At 46.3% G+C, this 18,144-nt stretch overlaps 1 pseudogene; it reads right to left on the reverse strand.

Moving 5' to 3' along the window:
* Window positions 1-8,095: 8,095 nt before the first annotated feature.
* LOC118564777 overlaps window positions 8,096-18,144 on the reverse strand; it is a 44,340-nt pseudogene continuing 34,291 nt past the window's right edge.

Genomic DNA, 18,144 nt, shown 5'->3' on the forward strand with positions numbered 1-18,144 from the left:
TCAAAATAGAGGATGTAGTCAAGACATCTTTCAATATATATGTAAATCGTCTCTAATAAAAAAAAATGCTGTGGTTTTGTTAGTCTCTAAAGCCACTTAAATTATATCTCTCCAGAGAGTACATTGTTTATATCAAAGTATCCCCGTTTTCTGTTTAATTCACATTATCTCACTTTATGATTAGGGTAACCAAGGTTAATACATTCTTTGATGGTTTAACAGTTGTTGTTTGTAGTAATGAATGTCAAGTCCCTCTGTATGATGTGTTTTTTTTTTCTCGTTTTTAATGTGTATATTCATGGTGTTCCTCTCCATCATGAGTTCCTGGGTGGACCAGCTGGGCTACATGGCCAAGCCTGAAAAACTCCATGGCAAGAGTTTTCAGTGGGTTAGGAGGGAGTTCTTAGTTAGGGCTTCGTCATTGTTTCTATATTTATTTCCTTTATTTGTCTTGGTTTCCCCTTGCAGCCTCCCCTTAAATGCATACAACAACAAATAACATATATTTAATTTTCTCTCTGATGACCGCTGACCTAGAAGTCACCTCTTGCAGACAAACCTGTTAAACTGAATCAGGTCATGAAAAGGATTCACCAGTTAAAAGCTAAAATAGTTTTCCTTCAAAAGACCCATTTAACCTCTGCTCCTCACAATCACTATTGAGCATTTTTCTCATGGATAAAGCTCACATACACAAGAGCGCTCTCACAGACACCTACAGGTGCTTACAGATTCACTTTTAAACCCCTCTTATTATCTTTGCCTCTCACTTTATACGTCTTGTCTTTCTTCTGTATATTCTTCAGTGACAGTATCAAGGCGTTGGTTGTTTGTACCTGTAATACATCATCAGCTGGTTTTGATGTTCTTTTTATATATATAGAAGCATACAAAGAGGATGTTATATTGCTTTCTCCCTTTCCTCTCCTCCTTCACCTTTTCTCCCTTATAGCACTTTTGTTCCTCTTCTACCTTCCCGTTTCTATGTCCATTTAACATGAAATAGTCCCAGCATAAAATCACTAAAGCTTCTTGCATATAGAAATCAAGTGGATCACTATGGAGAAAGCTGTAAAGCTCAAGTAAAATCTCTCTTTTTGGCATTAAACCTCCTTTATCAGTAGATTATTGAAAAAGCTGAGTTTCAACAATTAAACACCTTCTTAACAACGACCAGCCGCTTTGATGTTTTCCAGTCAGGTTTCCTCACCACAGTACAGAGACCGCCCTGATCAAGGTGTTTGATGACATCCATAGAAATACAGACTATGGGAGAACCTTTTTTCTCTTCTTTCTTATGCACTTCTTGTTACTGTGCACTATTTTATTTTTATATTTGTATCATGTTCGAATAAATAAAATAAAATAAAATAATAAAATAAAAATAAACCTCAGTGCTGGTTCTGTTGGACCTCAGAACCACTGTGATGGTTCTGATGGACCTCAGTGCAGCATTGATACTGTCCACATGTTCCTCTAGCTGAGATCATAAACATCATCAGCTACCATCACTATGCAGACGACACACAGCTCTACATCACCATGTCACCAGGTGACTATGAACCAGTTCAGCCTCTGAGGAAATAGAAGAAATCAATGCAGGATGAGACAAAATGTTCTTTAACTGAATAAAAACTAAACTGAAGGAATAATTTCTGGACCAATAGAGGAGAGATCCAGAGTTAGCTCACAGCTTCAGCTGCTTCAGCTAGGAACCACTGATCAGGCCTGAAACCTGGGAGTAGTGATGGACTCACACCTGAACCTCCATCTGAAGACAAAGTGGACCTTCTAGAACCTGGAGAACATTTCCAGGATTGAAGGACTGATGTCTCAGCAGGATCTGGAGAAACTAATCCATGTTTATCTTTAGTAGAACTGATCACTGAGAACATGGACCCGGTTCTGAAGTCCTCACTAAGACTAAGAACGTAGAGAACATGGACCCGGTTCTGAAGTCCTTCCACTAAGACTAAGAACGTAGAGAACATGGACCCGGTTCTGAAGTCCTCACTAAGACTAAGAACGTAGAGAACATGGACCCGGTTCTGAAGTCCTTCCACTAAGACTAAGAACCTAGAGAACATGGACCCGGTTCTGAAGTTCTCACTAAGACTAAGAACCTAGAGAACATGGACCCGGTTCTGAAGTCCTTCCATGGCTCCCTGGATCTCAGAGAATAGACTTTAAAATCCTTCTGTTAGTCTATAAATCCCTGAATTAGCTCCTAAATCCATCACAGACTTGTTATCAGGGCATCAACCATCCAGACCACTCAGGTCTTCTGGCTCCAGCCTGCTCTGCAGAACCAGAACCAGAACCAGAACCAGACACGGAGAAGCAGCATTTAGTTCCTATGCTCCACTGATCTGGAACAAACTCCCAGAAAACTGTAAAAGTGCTGAAAGCCTGAGTTCCTTTATATTAAGATTAAAAACACATTTGTTTAGGATTTTAACTGTTCTAGTTAAACTGTTTTACTGAAACATCATTAGTTCAACTTTGTATTCCAACTGTTTTTACTTGTTTGCTTTAAATTTTTATTTTCCCATGTTCTATTTTGTTTCTACATTTTATTCCTGCTTGCTTCTATTCTGTTTTATTTTCCTATATTTTAATCATGTAAAGCACTTTGCATTGTTTCTGTACTGAAATATGCGATAGAAATAAATTTGCCTTGCCTTGCCTTTGCCTTCTTAATGCTACATTGCCATGCAGGACAAAAAAGTAAAGTGCAGTAAAACTACTCCTAAAAGTACATTTTGTTCAAAAATCGACTGAAGTAAATGTAACTAGTTTCTGTCATGATTGTGGCACTCATATTGGTTTGATTCATCACTCTACACACCTGGATAGCTCCGCCTTTCTCTCATCACGATTCACCTTACTCACCTGTTCCTGTCACTATTTAATCTCCCTCCTAACCGGAGACGAGTGCCAGATTTTTTCGAGCCATTTGGTTAGACAAATCCAGCGTTTCCTCTTGAGTGCCTGACTGCCTGTTTCCTGACCCGATCTGTTTTCTCGTTTTTCTGAGCCTGCCTGACCCCTGCCTGTTTTGCCTAGCCAATCTGTGTACCGACCTGGAACTGGACCTCGACTTCGCCTCGGATTTCCCCTCGGACCTTCCCCGGACCTCTGACCTGGATCTGACCCTGGACTGGACATCGGAACACGACAACTGGACATCCCCTTTGAAACCTCTGCCCACGATCCCGAACGGATCCGAACATCGGCTCGCCCCTCGAGCAACCAGTGACTGTAAGAGGCTTCTCCCCCGAGCTGAACAACCCTCTCCGGCGGGTCCGCCTACCCACGGTCGCCGGCCCTCCTTAGTTCTCTCCCGTCTCCCGCATTCTAAGAGGTCAGTGGTTATTTTCCCTTTTACACATCAGCCCCGAAGTGTTGGCAAAATAACTCACCTGCTGTTCCTCTCTCCAGACCTCCCGGCCAAGGACGCTGAGGACGGTCCCACAGCGCGCAGCTGTCCTTTTTTTTTTGTTTGAATAAACAAAAGAATGCACCCTCTGTCTGGTTGAATTCTGGGTCCTTTTGCTCTGACGTGACAGAAAAATCTGGCCAAAGATATGGATCCCTCACCAGACAGAGAGTGGCGCGAAGGCGTGGAAAAATCCATCTCCCAGTTAGAGACCGGCGTTAGTGAGATTTTAGATCACTTGCGCAACCAGGCTTCACCCGCTCCGCCACTTCCGCAACCGCCAGTCTCTGCTCCCACGTCATGTCCGGTGACGTCATCATTACCCGAACCTCGTCTCTCCCCTCCCGAATTGTTTAGTGGGAATCCCGAACATTGCCGAGCCTTCCTCACTCAGTGTGAGATACACTTTGAACTGCAACCCACTGCTTTTCCCACTGATCGCTCCAGAATAGCTTATGTTATTTCCCTATTAGCCGGCAAGGCAAAGTTGTGGGGAGCTTCAGAATGGCAGAGTAATTCCTGCATTTGCTATTCTTATCCAGCATTCTCCAGAGAACTTACCCGTGTTTTCAGCCCATTGTTGCCCTGTAGGGAGTCGTCCAGGGGGCTTTTAGCCCTGAAGCAGGGGGATAAATCCGTAGCTCAATATATTATCGATTTCCATCTTTTAGCTGCGGAGAGTCGGTGGAATGAAGATGCTATGATGGATGTGTTTATGTCTGGGCTTAATGGGAGGATCAAGGACGAGCTCTCCACTCGTGATTATCCCCATTCCCTGAAGGAGCTAGAAGAACTGGCTACTAGGATCGATCTCCGCTTAATGGAACGACGTAGAGAGCGGCGTGTTGAAGGTCCATCAGTATCCAGATTGTTTTCATCTGTGCCCGTGACTAACCCTCCTCCTGCCAGCAGGTCTGAACCTGAACCTATGCAGCTGGGGAGAACCAGCATCTCAAAGGAGGAGCGTCAACGCAGGCATCAGCTAAATCTCTGTCTGTATTGTGGGGGACAGGGTCACCGAGTGAGAGACTGTCGGGTAAAAGATCAGGCTCGGTAGAATGGGGGAGGTACCTACTGAGCCATACAAGATTATTTGCCTCCTCAAAACTCATGCTTCCAGCAATTCTTACATCTTCAGCCAAGTCTCATAACCTCTCTGTTTTTGTCGACTCCGGAGCTGACACTGAATTTATGGATGAAGGACTCGCCAGGAGGTTGAACATTAAGCTTCTCTCAGGCTCTTCCCCTCATACGGTGCTTGCACTGGATGGACATCAACTGAATCGTTCTCATCTCGTCACGGAACCCGTCGAACTTCTCATTGGAGGTAATCACAGAGAAACACTCACTTTCCTGATTATCGATTCTCCACAGGTTCCCATCATTTTAGGTGTTACGTGGCTTAAGAAACATAATCCCCAAATCGATTGGCAGAGGGTCGAAGTGCTAGGGTGGGCATCCTCCTGTTCTGGGTCTTGTTTACTCTCCGCCCAATCCCTTCAGCCCCCTGAGAATGACGTTGAGGAGGTGTATCCTGACCTAGCTAAGGTTCCGTCCTGTTATCATGATCTAAAGGAGGTCTTTAACAAGTCCAAAGCCACGGCCCTACCTCCTCACCGTCCTTTCGATTGTAGTATTGACTTATTACCAGGGGCTACTCCTCCCAGAGGTCGACTTTACTCGTTGTCCTTGCCAGAGTCACAGGCAATGCAGAAGTACATAAGCGAATCACTTAAGGCAGGAATTATTCGCCCTTCATCATCTCCAGCAGGCGCAGGTTTTTTCTTTGTAAGTAAGAAGGACGGTTCCCTCAGACCTTGCATAGATTATAGGGGACTTAATGGGATTTCAGTCAAGAATCGTTATCCTATCCCACTCATCAATACAGCCTTTGAGCAGATACAGGGGGCTAGAGTGTTTACCAAGCTGGATCTGCGAAATGCGTACCACTTGGTCCGTATAAAGGAGGGGGATGAATGGAAGACGGCGTTCAATACCCCTACTGGCCACTACGAGTACTTAGTGATGCCCTTTGGGTTAACTAACGCTCCTGCTGTCTTCCAGAACCTAGTAAATGATGTTCTCAGGGACATGATTGGTCAGTTTGTTTTTGTCTATCTGGACGACATTTTTATCTACTCAAAGGATCTAACTACCCATAAACAACACGTCCGTTCAGTTCTCCTCCGACTGCTCCAGAATCAGTTGTTTGTAAAAGCTGAGAAGTGCGAGTTTCATGTCTCCACCCTGTCCTTTCTGGGGTTTATTGTTTCCCCAGACCAGATTTCTATGGACCCAGCCAAGATTCGGGCAGTAACTGAGTGGCCACCCCCTACCGATAGAAAACAGCTTCAGAGGTTCTTAGGCTTCGCTAACTTTTACAGAAGGTTCATTCGGAGTTATAGTCAAATTGCTGCTCCCCTCCATACACTAACCTCATCTAAGGTGAAGTTTTTGTGGAACGACCAAGCGGACAAGGCTTTTGAGAGACTCAAGAACCTTTTCACATCGGCGCCAGTATTAACAGCCCCTGATCCTGAAAGACAATTTATTGTGGAGGTTGATGCGTCAAGTAATGGTGTGGGGGCCATTTTGAGTCAGGAGGCTAGTGATGGTCGGATTCATCCTTGTGCCTATTTTTCCAAGAAACTATCCGAGGCAGAACGAAATTACGATGTGGGGAACCGAGAACTTCTAGCTGTGAAACTCGCCTTGGAGGAGTGGAGACACTGGTTGGAAGGGTCAAAGCTCCCTTTCTTAGTGTGGACAGACCATAAGAACCTCGAGTACCTGAGAACAGCTAAAAGGTTAAATTCCCGACAGGCCCGGTGGGCCTTATTCTTTGGGCGATTCAATTTCTCACTATCTTTCAGGCCTGGGACCAAGAACGTCAAGCCTGACGCCCTTTCCAGGATGTACGAGGTGGGTGAGGAGAGTTCCGGTGGTACAGAGAAGTTTATCCTCCCGGAGTCAGTGAGATGCTCCGTCACCATGCTAGGCCTGGAGAGGGAGGTTAGGGACGCCCTCGTCAATGAATCTATCCCTGAGACCTGCCCTAGGGACCGTCTGTATGTTCCGGACGCCCTGGTTGAGAGGGTTCTTAACTTTTGTCACTGTTCCCGTCTGTTCTGCCATCCGGGAGTGACTAAGACCCTCAAGGCTATTCAGTCTCAGTTCTGGTGGCCCTCCTTGTCAGCGGATGTCAAGGAGTTTATTGCGGCCTGCACACAGTGCAACCAGGCCAAGGCTTCCCGCCGTCCTCCCTCCGGCTTACTCCGGCCTCTCCCTCTGCCGTCTCGGCCCTGGTCAAACATCTCTATGGACTTTATTACTGGGTTGCCTGTCTCAGAAGGTAACTCTGTAATTCTCACAGTAGTGGACAGGTTTTCTAAAATGGTCCACCTGGTTCCATTGCCTAAGCTCCCCTCCGCCAAGGAGATGGGCAACATTCTTACCAGAGAAGTGTTTCGACTGCATGGGTTACCGACTGATATAGTTTCTGACAGGGGTCCCCAGTTCGTAGCCCAGTATTGGCGGGAATTCTGTTCAATGTTGGGCATCTCTGTCAGCCTTTCTTCTGGCTTTCACCCTCAGACAGATGGCCAGACCGAGAGGGTCAATCAAGAGGTCGAGGCGAAGCTTCGCATCTTGTGTGATTCTGACCCCACCAAGTGGGCACAAAATCTACCCTGGGTCGAACATGCAATCAATTCCACACCATCTAGCACCACTGGTCTCTCTCCTTTTTATGTTGTTTATGGTTTTCAGCCACCGGTGTTTACCATTCAGGAGAGGGAGTCTAAAGTGCCATCTGCCCGTTTGTCTGCCCTGAGGTGCCAACGTGCTTGGAGGAGGGCGAGAAGGACCATGGGTCACATGTCACAGGTTCAGACACAGGCCGCCAACCGTCATCGGATCCCAGCACCCCAGTATAAGGTGGGGCAGAGGGTTTGGTTGTCCACCAGAGACCTTCCCTTAAGGGTGGAGTGCAAGAAGCTGGCACCACGGTTCATTGGTCCATTCCCGGTCTCTAAGGTGGTTAATCCAGTAGCTGTCCGTCTTCAACTACCACGCACTATGAAGATTCATCCCACTTTTCACGTGTCCCGGGTCAAACCTGTTAAGACGTCAAGATTCGTGCCCTCCTCCAGACCCCCTCCACCCCCCCGACTGATCGACGGTGATCCCGTCTACACGGTAAGGCGCATCATCAAATCTAGAAGGAGGGGCAGAGGCGTCCAGTATCTCGTCGATTGGGAGGGTTACGGGCCAGAAGAACGGTCATGGATCCCATCCAGATTCGTTATTGACAAGAGGCTTATCAGTGACTTCCATAAGGCCCATCCCAACCAGCCCAAGAGGGCGTCTGGAATCCGCCCTTGAGGGGGGGGCTCTGTCATGATTGTGGCACTCATATTGGTTTGATTCATCACTCTACACACCTGGATAGCTCCGCCTTTCTCTCATCACGATTCACCTTACTCACCTGTTCCTGTCACTATTTAATCTCCCTCCTAACCGGAGACGAGTGCCAGATTTTTTCGAGCCATTTGGTTAGACAAATCCAGCGTTTCCTCTTGAGTGCCTGACTGCCTGTTTCCTGACCCGATCTGTTTTCTCGTTTTTCTGAGCCTGCCTGACCCCTGCCTGTTTTGCCTAGCCAATCTGTGTACCGACCTGGAACTGGACCTCGACTTCGCCTCGGATTTCCCCTCGGACCTTCCCCGGACCTCTGACCTGGATCTGACCCTGGACTGGACATCGGAACACGACAACTGGACATCCCCTTTGAAACCTCTGCCCACGATCCCGAACGGATCCGAACATCGGCTCGCCCCTCGAGCAACCAGTGACTGTAAGAGGCTTCTCCCCCGAGCTGAACAACCCTCTCCGGCGGGTCCGCCTACCCACGGTCGCCGGCCCTCCTTAGTTCTCTCCCGTCTCCCGCATTCTAAGAGGTCAGTGGTTATTTTCCCTTTTACACATCAGCCCCGAAGTGTTGGCAAAATAACTCACCTGCTGTTCCTCTCTCCAGACCTCCCGGCCAAGGACGCTGAGGACGGTCCCACAGCGCGCAGCTGTCCTTTTTTTTTTGTTTGAATAAACAAAAGAACGCACCCTCTGTCTGGTTGAATTCTGGGTCCTTTTGCTCTGACGTGACAAGTTTCTACCCACATCTGTTTCTTGTTTATTGCTATTGTGATTGTGAGGCATTCGTTTAAAACGACATTAATAATTTAAGGTGGTGATGTTTTCAGGGATAGTTGGATAAATGATTCTACATGAGTATCTATATTTTCTCCATACACTCCAGATGACATAATGGTGTCGTTCTGACTTGACTGGTGGTAAAAACTGGTTATTTTACAAATCCGGCTAAGAATTGGCTCTAGCACCATTAATATGTTACACTTTAATGTGTTGTGGCTGAGTGACAAATTTATAGCAACCAGTTTAAATGATATTCCTTTCTGCTTCTATTTAATATAACTAATCAAATCCTTCAGCCAAATAATTATGAAGAAATCTGACAAATTACCCCTAACTGAACTAAAAACACAAAAGTTAAACTCCTGCTGATAGATATTATTTGGAAAATTGAGTCAAATTTTAATATTGTTTCAAATAAGCGAGAGAAAAATGTCTTACAGGTATAATTTGACCCTTAGTTGGTAAAGGCCAAGCTTTACGAAAATGTCAGCGACCAGCATCCACTGTCACAGAAGCACAAAGCTGGAATGTGCAAGAACGTTGGCAAGAAATATTTTCCTCAGTGGCATGTACTTGATTTGAATTAAATATGAATCTGTGATATTTCTTTTTTTTCAGTAATCAAATCTCAGCCAATTTTAAATTGCAACATTTGATGGTTGAATGATGAGTCCCATCAAACCTTTGTTTTATTCTGCTGGCTGCTGTCAGAAAGCGTGGAGGCATCATTATGCAGATAACATTTTTCTCATCACTACGTGTCACCAAAATGAAAAACAACTGACAGCTTCTTTGTCCTTGACGAAACCTCGGAGTCACTGTTTCAGAGCTCATTTTTCATTGCAGGAGTGGATATAAATTATATTTTATTTACACCACTCCCAGTGACAACAGCTGTGGCTTGTCATATCCCATTCTTTACAAACCATACAGCACAAATGAAAAATGACATTCAGCCCGAACCAATAAACATAAATATATTCAGGTGCTTCCAATAGAAACAATGGCCGATAATTATTAGTGATAGTGTGGCATCTTATTGTACCCTCTATATGCTACGGCACTAGGAGTATGCAATATTTAAAGGAGAAATCCTGCATTACATTAATAAATAAAGGAGCATTTCTGTTTACTGTCACACGTTTTGTTATGAATTAGTGAAAAGCAGAGCCAGAGACGAACACTGAATAAAAGAGCAACGCCTGACTCATTGCTTTTGATGGTTAGGCTCTGGATTTCAGCCATTTCTGTGAATTGGAACAATCTTTTTCCACCCTGTCATCACGGAGGTGAGTGCACGGCTATAGGGCAAATCAAGGACACACCCTGGTTTGTCATGCAGAGCCAAGCTCCTAAGCAAATATCCATCCATCCATCGTTCATAACCAATTATCCTTGCAGGGTTGCGGAGGGACTGGTGCTCATCTCCAGCAGTGATTGGGCAAGAGGCATGGAGCACCCTGGAGAGGTCAAGTTCATCAAAGGGCAACACAACGACACAATGGACAGACAACCATGCATGCACACAAAATAACCAATTAACAGTCGTGTTTTTGGACTGTAGGAGGTGTCTGGGGTAGCTGGATGGTATCTGTGCATGCACAGGGAGAAATGCAAACTCAATGGGGTTCATTAGGACCTTCTTGCTGTAAGGCAATAATAATGCTACCAACTGAGCCACTGCACAGCCCAGGCAAAGAGGATGGCCATTCCAGCATGCTTAAAGTGCTTAAAGAGGAAATACTACGCAAAATCCACTTCCAACATTTTGTTGTGCTCTTGGAGTCTCTAGGAGTACGGAATGCCAAAGTGCTCAAAATTAACATTCTGAAATAATTATTTGGTTAACAGATAAATGTCCAAAGTGATGGTGAAATTGTATAATGACTTAATTATTTAAAATGATCACCTCAATATTGCAAAATATTTTAGTTTTTTATTTTTTTTAATGTGCATGATAATATAAAAGGTTGTGTCATAGATCTGTATAATCAGACCCAATCTGTATAATCTGATTGAATCTGACTTTAGAAAGTGCCTTGAGATGACATGTTTCATGAAATGGCGCTATATAAAAAAAATGAATGGAATTGAACTGAATAAACGTTTTACAATAATATAAATTATTTTTGAGGCATCATCATTAAATGTAGTTTTAATTTCAATATGTGTTTTTTTAAAGTCATATTTTATTTCACTAGGACATTTTTCCCTTTTTATTTATTTTATAATGATGCTTTTCAGCATCAGTATGTTGGACCTGCATCCCCCATTAGGTGAGTCTTAAAAAGCTTGTTGTTTTTTTTTCCTGGGAGCTCCATGGACAGCATACAGGGGAGAACACGCTGCACACCTTCAGGCCTGACTTAAAACTCCATGATGGATCCATTTCTTCTGGGTAGAACCAACCAATCATAAAACTCAGCCCATTTCTCTTGATTGGCAGGCGAAGTGCTTCTGCTGAAAAGTCAGAGTTTGGTTGTTTAGGCAAGGCAAATTTATTTTTTAGGCAAGGCAAATTTATTTATATAGCACAATTCAGTACAAAGACAATGCAAAGTGCTTTACATGATTAAAATATAGCAAAATAAAACAGAATAAGAGCAAGTAGGAATAAAATATAGATAGAAAATAGAACAAAAAAGTGGTGATTCAGTTAACTAGGACAGTTGAAGGCAATTTTAAACAAATGTGTTTTTAATCTTGATTTAAAAGAACTCAGGCTTTCCGCACTTTTACAGTTTTCTGGAAGTTTGTTCCAGATAATTGGAGCATAGGAACTAAATGCTGCTTCTCCGTGTTTAGTTCTGGTTCTAGGTATGCAGAGTAGGCTGGAGCCAGAAGACCTTAATGGTCTGGATGGTTTATACGCTGATAACAAGTCTGTGATGTATTTAGGAGCTAAGCCATTTAAGGATTTATAGACTAACAGAAGTATTTTAAAGTCTATTCTCTGAGATACAGGGAGCCAGTGTTAGGACTTTAGAACTGGGGTTATGTGCTCTACTTTCTTAGTCTTAGTGAGGACGCGGGCAGCAGCGTTCTGGATCAGCTGCAGCGTTCTGATCCACTTTTTAGGCAGACCTGTGAAAACACCGTTGCAGTAATCAATTCGACTAAAAATAAACGCATGGATTAGTTTTTCTAGATCCTGCTGAGACATCAGTCCTTTAATCCTAGAAATGTTCTTCAGGTGATAGAAAGCCGACCTTGTAACTGTCTTTAGATGCTTTTGAAGGTTCAGGTCTGAGTCCATCACTACACCCAGATTTCAGGCCTGATTGGTGGTTTTTAGCTGAAGCGACTGAAGCTGTGTGCTAACTTTTGATCTTTCCTCTATTGGTCCAAATATTATTACTTCAGTTTTGTTTTTATTCAATTGGAGAAAATTTTGGCACATCCACGTATTGATTTCTTCTAGGCATTTACTCAGTACCTGAATTGGTTCATAGTCACCTGGTGACATGGTGATGTAGAGCTGTGTGTCGTCTGCATAGTTATGGTAGCTGATGTTGTTATTTTTTATTATCTGGGCTAGAGGGAGCATGTAGATATTGAAAAGGAGGGGACCCAGGATGGACCCTTGGGGAACCCCAAATGGGATTTTTGTCATCTCTGATGTAAAGTTACCTACTGATACAAAAAAGTCCCTGTCCTTTAAGTAGGATTTAAACCAGTTGAGAGCTGTACCAGAGAGGCCGACCCAGTTCTCCAGGCGTTCTAACAGAATGGAGTGATCAACAGTATCAAATGCTGCACTAAGGTCCAATAGTACCAGCACGGTGGTTCTTCCACAGTCTGTATTTATATGGATGTCATTAAACACCTTGATAAGGGCGGTCTCTGTACTGTGGTGAGCGCGGAAACCTGACTGGAAAACGTCAAATCGGCTGGTCGTTGTTAAGAAGGTGTTTAATTGTTGAAATACAGCTTTTTCAATAATCTTACTGATAAGATTGTTTAGCGTATTCACCCACACAATTCACTACACTGCCTCCCCTGCGTACTAAACAAAAGGACAAACGGGTGGAGTGGAGTCTCAGGCGAACAGAAGAGGGGAAAAAGAGGGGCTGTGGAGCTTCAATGGAGAAAGCCAGCATAGAACAGCTGAAACGTTGGTTGAAATGTAGAGAAAAGAAAGCAGTGTTAGCAGAAAGGTAGGAGAGGCTGGCTACTCCTGTCTCACACGGATCAAATCTGAGGAAGAAATCCGCTGAGTCCGTGTAGAATTACAGCCAAGGCTGAGAAAAAAATATTTGTATTATTACAGGCCTATGTTTTAATTTATTATAGAGCTCACTGCAGAAAATCATCCCGCTGTAATCAGATGCCCAGATCCTGTCTCACCTTCACACACACGGCCATTTTGGAAGTGTGACGTTAACTGTTTCTTCCCTTTTTACTGCATTTCCACTGGTTAGGTTGAGGACTGCCCCCTGTGCTTTAGGCGAATACTCTGGTGAAGATCCAGGTCATGGTCATTCCAATAAAAGTAAAAAAACAGAACAAATGGACTTTTTTCAAATGTGTGGAGCAGTGTGGAGTTCCAAGTTTTTATGCTACTGCCCAAAAAAGGCCTTGTATGGCTTAGATAACATGCAAATTAAACCGGACCAGGTCCACCCCTTAGTGATGGGGAGTCGTTAGGGTCATCATCGTTGGCCTGCAAATTAAAGTGGACCTGGTTCAGTCCGTCCGTCCGTCCGTTGTCTTCCGCTTATCCGGGGTCGGGTCGCGGGGGCAGCAGCTTCAGTAGGGAGGCCCAGACGTCCCTCTCCCCAGCCACTTGGGCCAGCTCCTCAGGAGGAATCCCAAGGCGTTCCCAGGCCAGCCGGGAGACATAGTCCCTCCAGCGTGTCCTGGGTCTTCCCCTGGGCCTCCTCCCGGTGGGACGTGCCCGGAACACCTCTCCAGGGAGGCGTCCAGGAGGCATCCTGACCAGATGCCCGAGCCACCTCAACTGGCTCCTCTCGACGTGGAGGAGCAGCGGCTCTACTCTGAGTCCTCCCCGGATGACTGAGCTCCTCACCCTATCTCTAAGGGAGAGCCCAGACACACTACGGAGAAAACTCATTTCAGCCGCTTGTATCCGGGATCTCGTTCTTTCGGTCACGACCCAAAGCTCGTGACCATAGATGAGGGTAGGAACGTAGATCGACCGGTAAATCGAGAGCTTGGCCTTTTGGCTCAGCTCTCTCTTCACCACAACGGATCGGTACAGCGCCCGCTTCACAGCAGACGCTGCACCAATCCGCCTGTCGATCTCCCGCTCCATCCTCCCCTCATTCGTGAACAAGACCCCAAGATACTTGAACTCCTCCACTAGGGGCAGGACATTCTCCCCAACCCGGAGAAGGCACTCTACCCTTTTCCGGTTCAAGACCATGGTCTCGGATTTGGAGGCACTGATTTTCATCCCGGCCGCTTCGTACTCGGCTGCGAACCGCTCCAGCGAGAGCTGTAGATCACGCCCTGATGAAGCCAATAGGACCACGTCATCCGCGAATAGCAGAGACGCAATCCTAAGGCCACCAAAGCGGATCCCCTCAACACCTTGGCTGCGCCTAGAAATTCTGTCCATAAAAGTTATGAACAGAATCGGTGACAAAGGGCAGCCTTGGCGGAGTCCAACTCTCACCGGAAACGAGTCCGACTTACTGCCGGCAATGCGGACCAGACTCTGACACCGGTCGTACAGAGACCTGACAGCCCTTATTAAAGGGCCCGGTACTCCATACTCCCGGAGTACCCCCCACAGGATCCCCCGGGGGACACGGTCGAATGCCTTCTCCAGATCCACAAAACACATGTAGACTGGTTGGGCAAACTCCCATGCCCCCTCAAGAATCCTGCTGAGGGTATAGAGCTGGTCCAGTGTTCCACGGCCAGGACGAAAACCACACTGCTCTTCCTGAATCCGAGATTCGACTATCCGACGGACCCTCCTTTCCAGAACCCCTGAATAGACCTTACCAGGGAGGCTTAAGAGTGTGATTCCTCTGTAGTTGGAACACACCCTCCGGTCCCCCTTGTTAAATAGGGGGACCACCACCCCAGTCTGCCAATCCAGGGGAACTGCCCCCGATGTCCACGCAATGTTGCAGAGCCGCGTTAACCAACACAGCCCCACAACATCCAGAGCCTTAAGGTACTCAGGGCGAATCTCATCCACCCCCGGGGCCTTGCCACCGAGGAGCTTTTTAACAACCTCGGCAACCTCAGCACCAGAGATGGGAGAACCCGACCCAGAGTCATCAGGCTCTGCTTCCTCAATGGAAGACGTGTTGGTGGGATTAAGGAGGTCTTCGAAGTATTCCGCCCACCGACTCACGACGTCCCGAGTCGAGGTCAGCAGCACACCACCCCCACTGTAAACAGTGTTGGTGCTGCACTGCTTCCCCCTCCTGAGACGCCGGATGGTGGACCAGAATCGCTTCGAAGCCGTACGGAAGTCTTTCTCCATGGCCTCTCCGAACTCTTCCCACGCCCGAGTTTTTGCCTCGGCGACCAGCCGAGCCGCCTGCCGCTTCGACTGCCGGTACACATCAGCTGCTTCCGGAGTCCCACAGGCCAAAAAAGCCCGGTAGGACTCCTTCTTCAGCTTGACGGCTTCCCTCACCGCTGGTGTCCACCAGCGGGTTCGAGGGTTGCCGCCACGACATGCACCGACAACCTTGCGGCCACAGCTCCGACTAGCCGCCTCAGCAATAGAGGCGTGGAACATGGTCCATTCAGACTCAATGTCCCCCGCCTCCCTCGGGACGTGTTTAAAGTTCTCCCGGAGGTGGGAGTTAAAGCTCCGCCTCACAAGGGACTCCGCCAGACGTTCCCAGCAAACCCTCACAGTGCGTTTGGGCCTGCCCGGTCGGACCGGCTTCCTCCCCCGCCATCGGAGCCAACTCACCACCAGGTAGTGGTCGGTGGAGAGCTCCGCCCCTCTCTTCACCCGAGTGTCCAAGACATGCGGCCGCAGGTCAGATGAAACGACAACAAAGTCGATCATTGAACTGCGACCTAGGGTGTCCTGGTGCCAAGAGCACATATGGACAACCTTATGCTTGAACATGGTGTTTGTGATGGACAATCCATGACGAGCACAGAAGTCCAACAACAAAACACCACTCGAGTTCAGATCAGGTGGGCCATTCCTCCCAACCACGCCCCTCCAGGTCCCACTGTCATTGCCCACGTGAGCGTTGAAGTCCCCCAGCAAAACGAGGGAGTCCCCAGGAGGGGCACTCTCCAGTACCCCTTCCAAGGACTCCAAAAAGGGTGGGTAATCTGAACTGCTGTTTGGCGCATAAGCGCAAACAACAGTCAGAACCCGTCCCCCCACACGAATGTGGAGGGAGGCCACCCTCTCGTTCACCGGGGAAAACCCCAACGTGCAGGCACCGAGATGGGGGGCAACAAGTATGCCAACCCCAGCTCGGCGCCTCTCACCATGGGCAACTCCAGAGTGGAAGAATGTCCAGCCCCTCTCAAGGAGACTGGTTCCGGAGCCAGAGCGGTGCGTCGAGGTGAGTCCGACTATCTCTAGTCGGAACCTCTCAACCTCGCGCACAAGCTCAGGCTCCTTCCCCACCAGAGAGGTGACATTCCACGTCCCAAGAGCCAGCTTCTGCAGCCGAGGATCGGAACGCCAAGGTCCCCGCCCTCCACTGCTACCCGTTACACATTGCACCCGACCCCTTTGGCCCCTCCGACAGGTGGTGAGCCCATCGGAAGGGGGACCCATGTCGCCTCTTCGGGCTGAGCCCGGCCGGGCTCCATGGGCAAAAGCCCGGCCACCAGACGCTCGCCAACGTGCCCCACCTCCAGGCCTGGCTCCAGAGTGGGGCCCCGGTGACCCGCGTCCGGGCGAGGGAACACGAGGTCCAATAATTGTATTCATCATAAGGGGCATTTTGGGCTGCACTTTGTCTGGTCCCTCACCTAGGACCTGTCTGCCTTGGGTGACCCTACTAGGGGCTTAAAGCCCCTGACAGCCCCTGGTTCAGTCATATTTCTATATTGTTCAACATTATTATAAATGCTCAGGACTGTGGCTAATTTATCTTTTCCCTCATACATTTAACTACATAGAGTATAAAAGATGTCAGATACAGAAGTAAGGTTTGTTGCTTATTGATGCTGTGCAGGATTTTAATGACGGAAGTGGAAATTATTTCCTGTTTTTGCAAACATGAGGCAAAATGGGATAAATTTCTTGCTTGTTAAGGCTGACATTGAGCATTTCCCACACTTTGAACAGCAGAAGTAATTGTCTGCAGAATATATGACGATGCACATGCTGAGATAAAAGTAATTTATGGGAGCATGTAGGAAGCTGTGGGGAGGGGTATACATTAATTCACTGTCGACTGATAACGGCCCCTGAAAATCTGAAAGCACATTCTATTATTTATGAAGAGTGACAGGACTGACATTTTTAAAGCCTTTGAAAGTAAAGTTCCGATAAAGAGAGTGCCGGTTTTTAATATATCGTCATTTACTAAATATCTGCCCCCAAATCAGTAATCAAACAAACCTTCAATTTAATTTTTAACCACTTATTCAAATACAACAAACTACAAATATGAACAAAATGTGGAGAAAGAAAAAAAATTTTAGGGTCAAGTTTTTATGAAAAAAAATGTATTTTGTATACTTGGGTCATATTTTTACTTAAAAGAATTAGAGATTTTGAATTAGACTTTAGTAACCTAAACCAGATTTTTCGGGTCCGGTTGCCCTACGTTGTCGGGCAGAATGGGATTTCTTGCTGCTTTCCTCTGATTGGTTTATTTTGGCGCACACAAATGTTTTAGATCATATAGCAAAATTGTAACCCGAGTAATTACAAAACGGAGTTTTCAAAGGGTTATTTCAATTAGCCTACCAGCCAACCTAACCCTTGGTGGTATCAACTGCTTCCATTGGCTGTGACAACTGGAGTCTGTTGAAATGGCTATGGGAGGCCCACACAGACATAAAATGAACAGAATTCTGTTAATTTAACCACATTGGGAGGTTTTGAGGATGAATGATCAGGTTTGGATCACGATACGGCCTCTAAATTAAATTATAGACCAGACTTTGACTAGGCCTCTCAAAAACATGTTTTAATCAGAAGTGGACTTGGTGGTGTTCTTTGAATCCTTAACCCAGGTGTGCTCGGGCTTAAGGTCACAAACTGATGGCTGGAAATTCTCCTTCAGGAATATCTGGTTGAGCCCAGATGTTAAGATGCCGTCAATAGCAGCAAATCTTTGGAATCAAAAAGCCTGAGTGAGTGAAATCATGGCAGGTAAAGTTCGAGTTGAGTTCTTTTGTTACTTCAGGTCGGGCCTAAAGACAATTTCCACTCAGACTCACGTCCAAGCTGAGACTCTGCAAACTAGTAACGTATGATCACAACTGGAACTCTGATCCTTTTTCTATTTTTCTGCAGCTCCGCATCTTTCAGAGAAAAATACCACTACAGATTTATTATTTTTAATCTTCAGAATCTA

The sequence above is a fragment of the Fundulus heteroclitus genome, chromosome 12, assembly GCF_011125445.2.
Source record: "Fundulus heteroclitus isolate FHET01 chromosome 12, MU-UCD_Fhet_4.1, whole genome shotgun sequence".
Taxonomy (NCBI): domain Eukaryota; kingdom Metazoa; phylum Chordata; class Actinopteri; order Cyprinodontiformes; family Fundulidae; genus Fundulus; species Fundulus heteroclitus.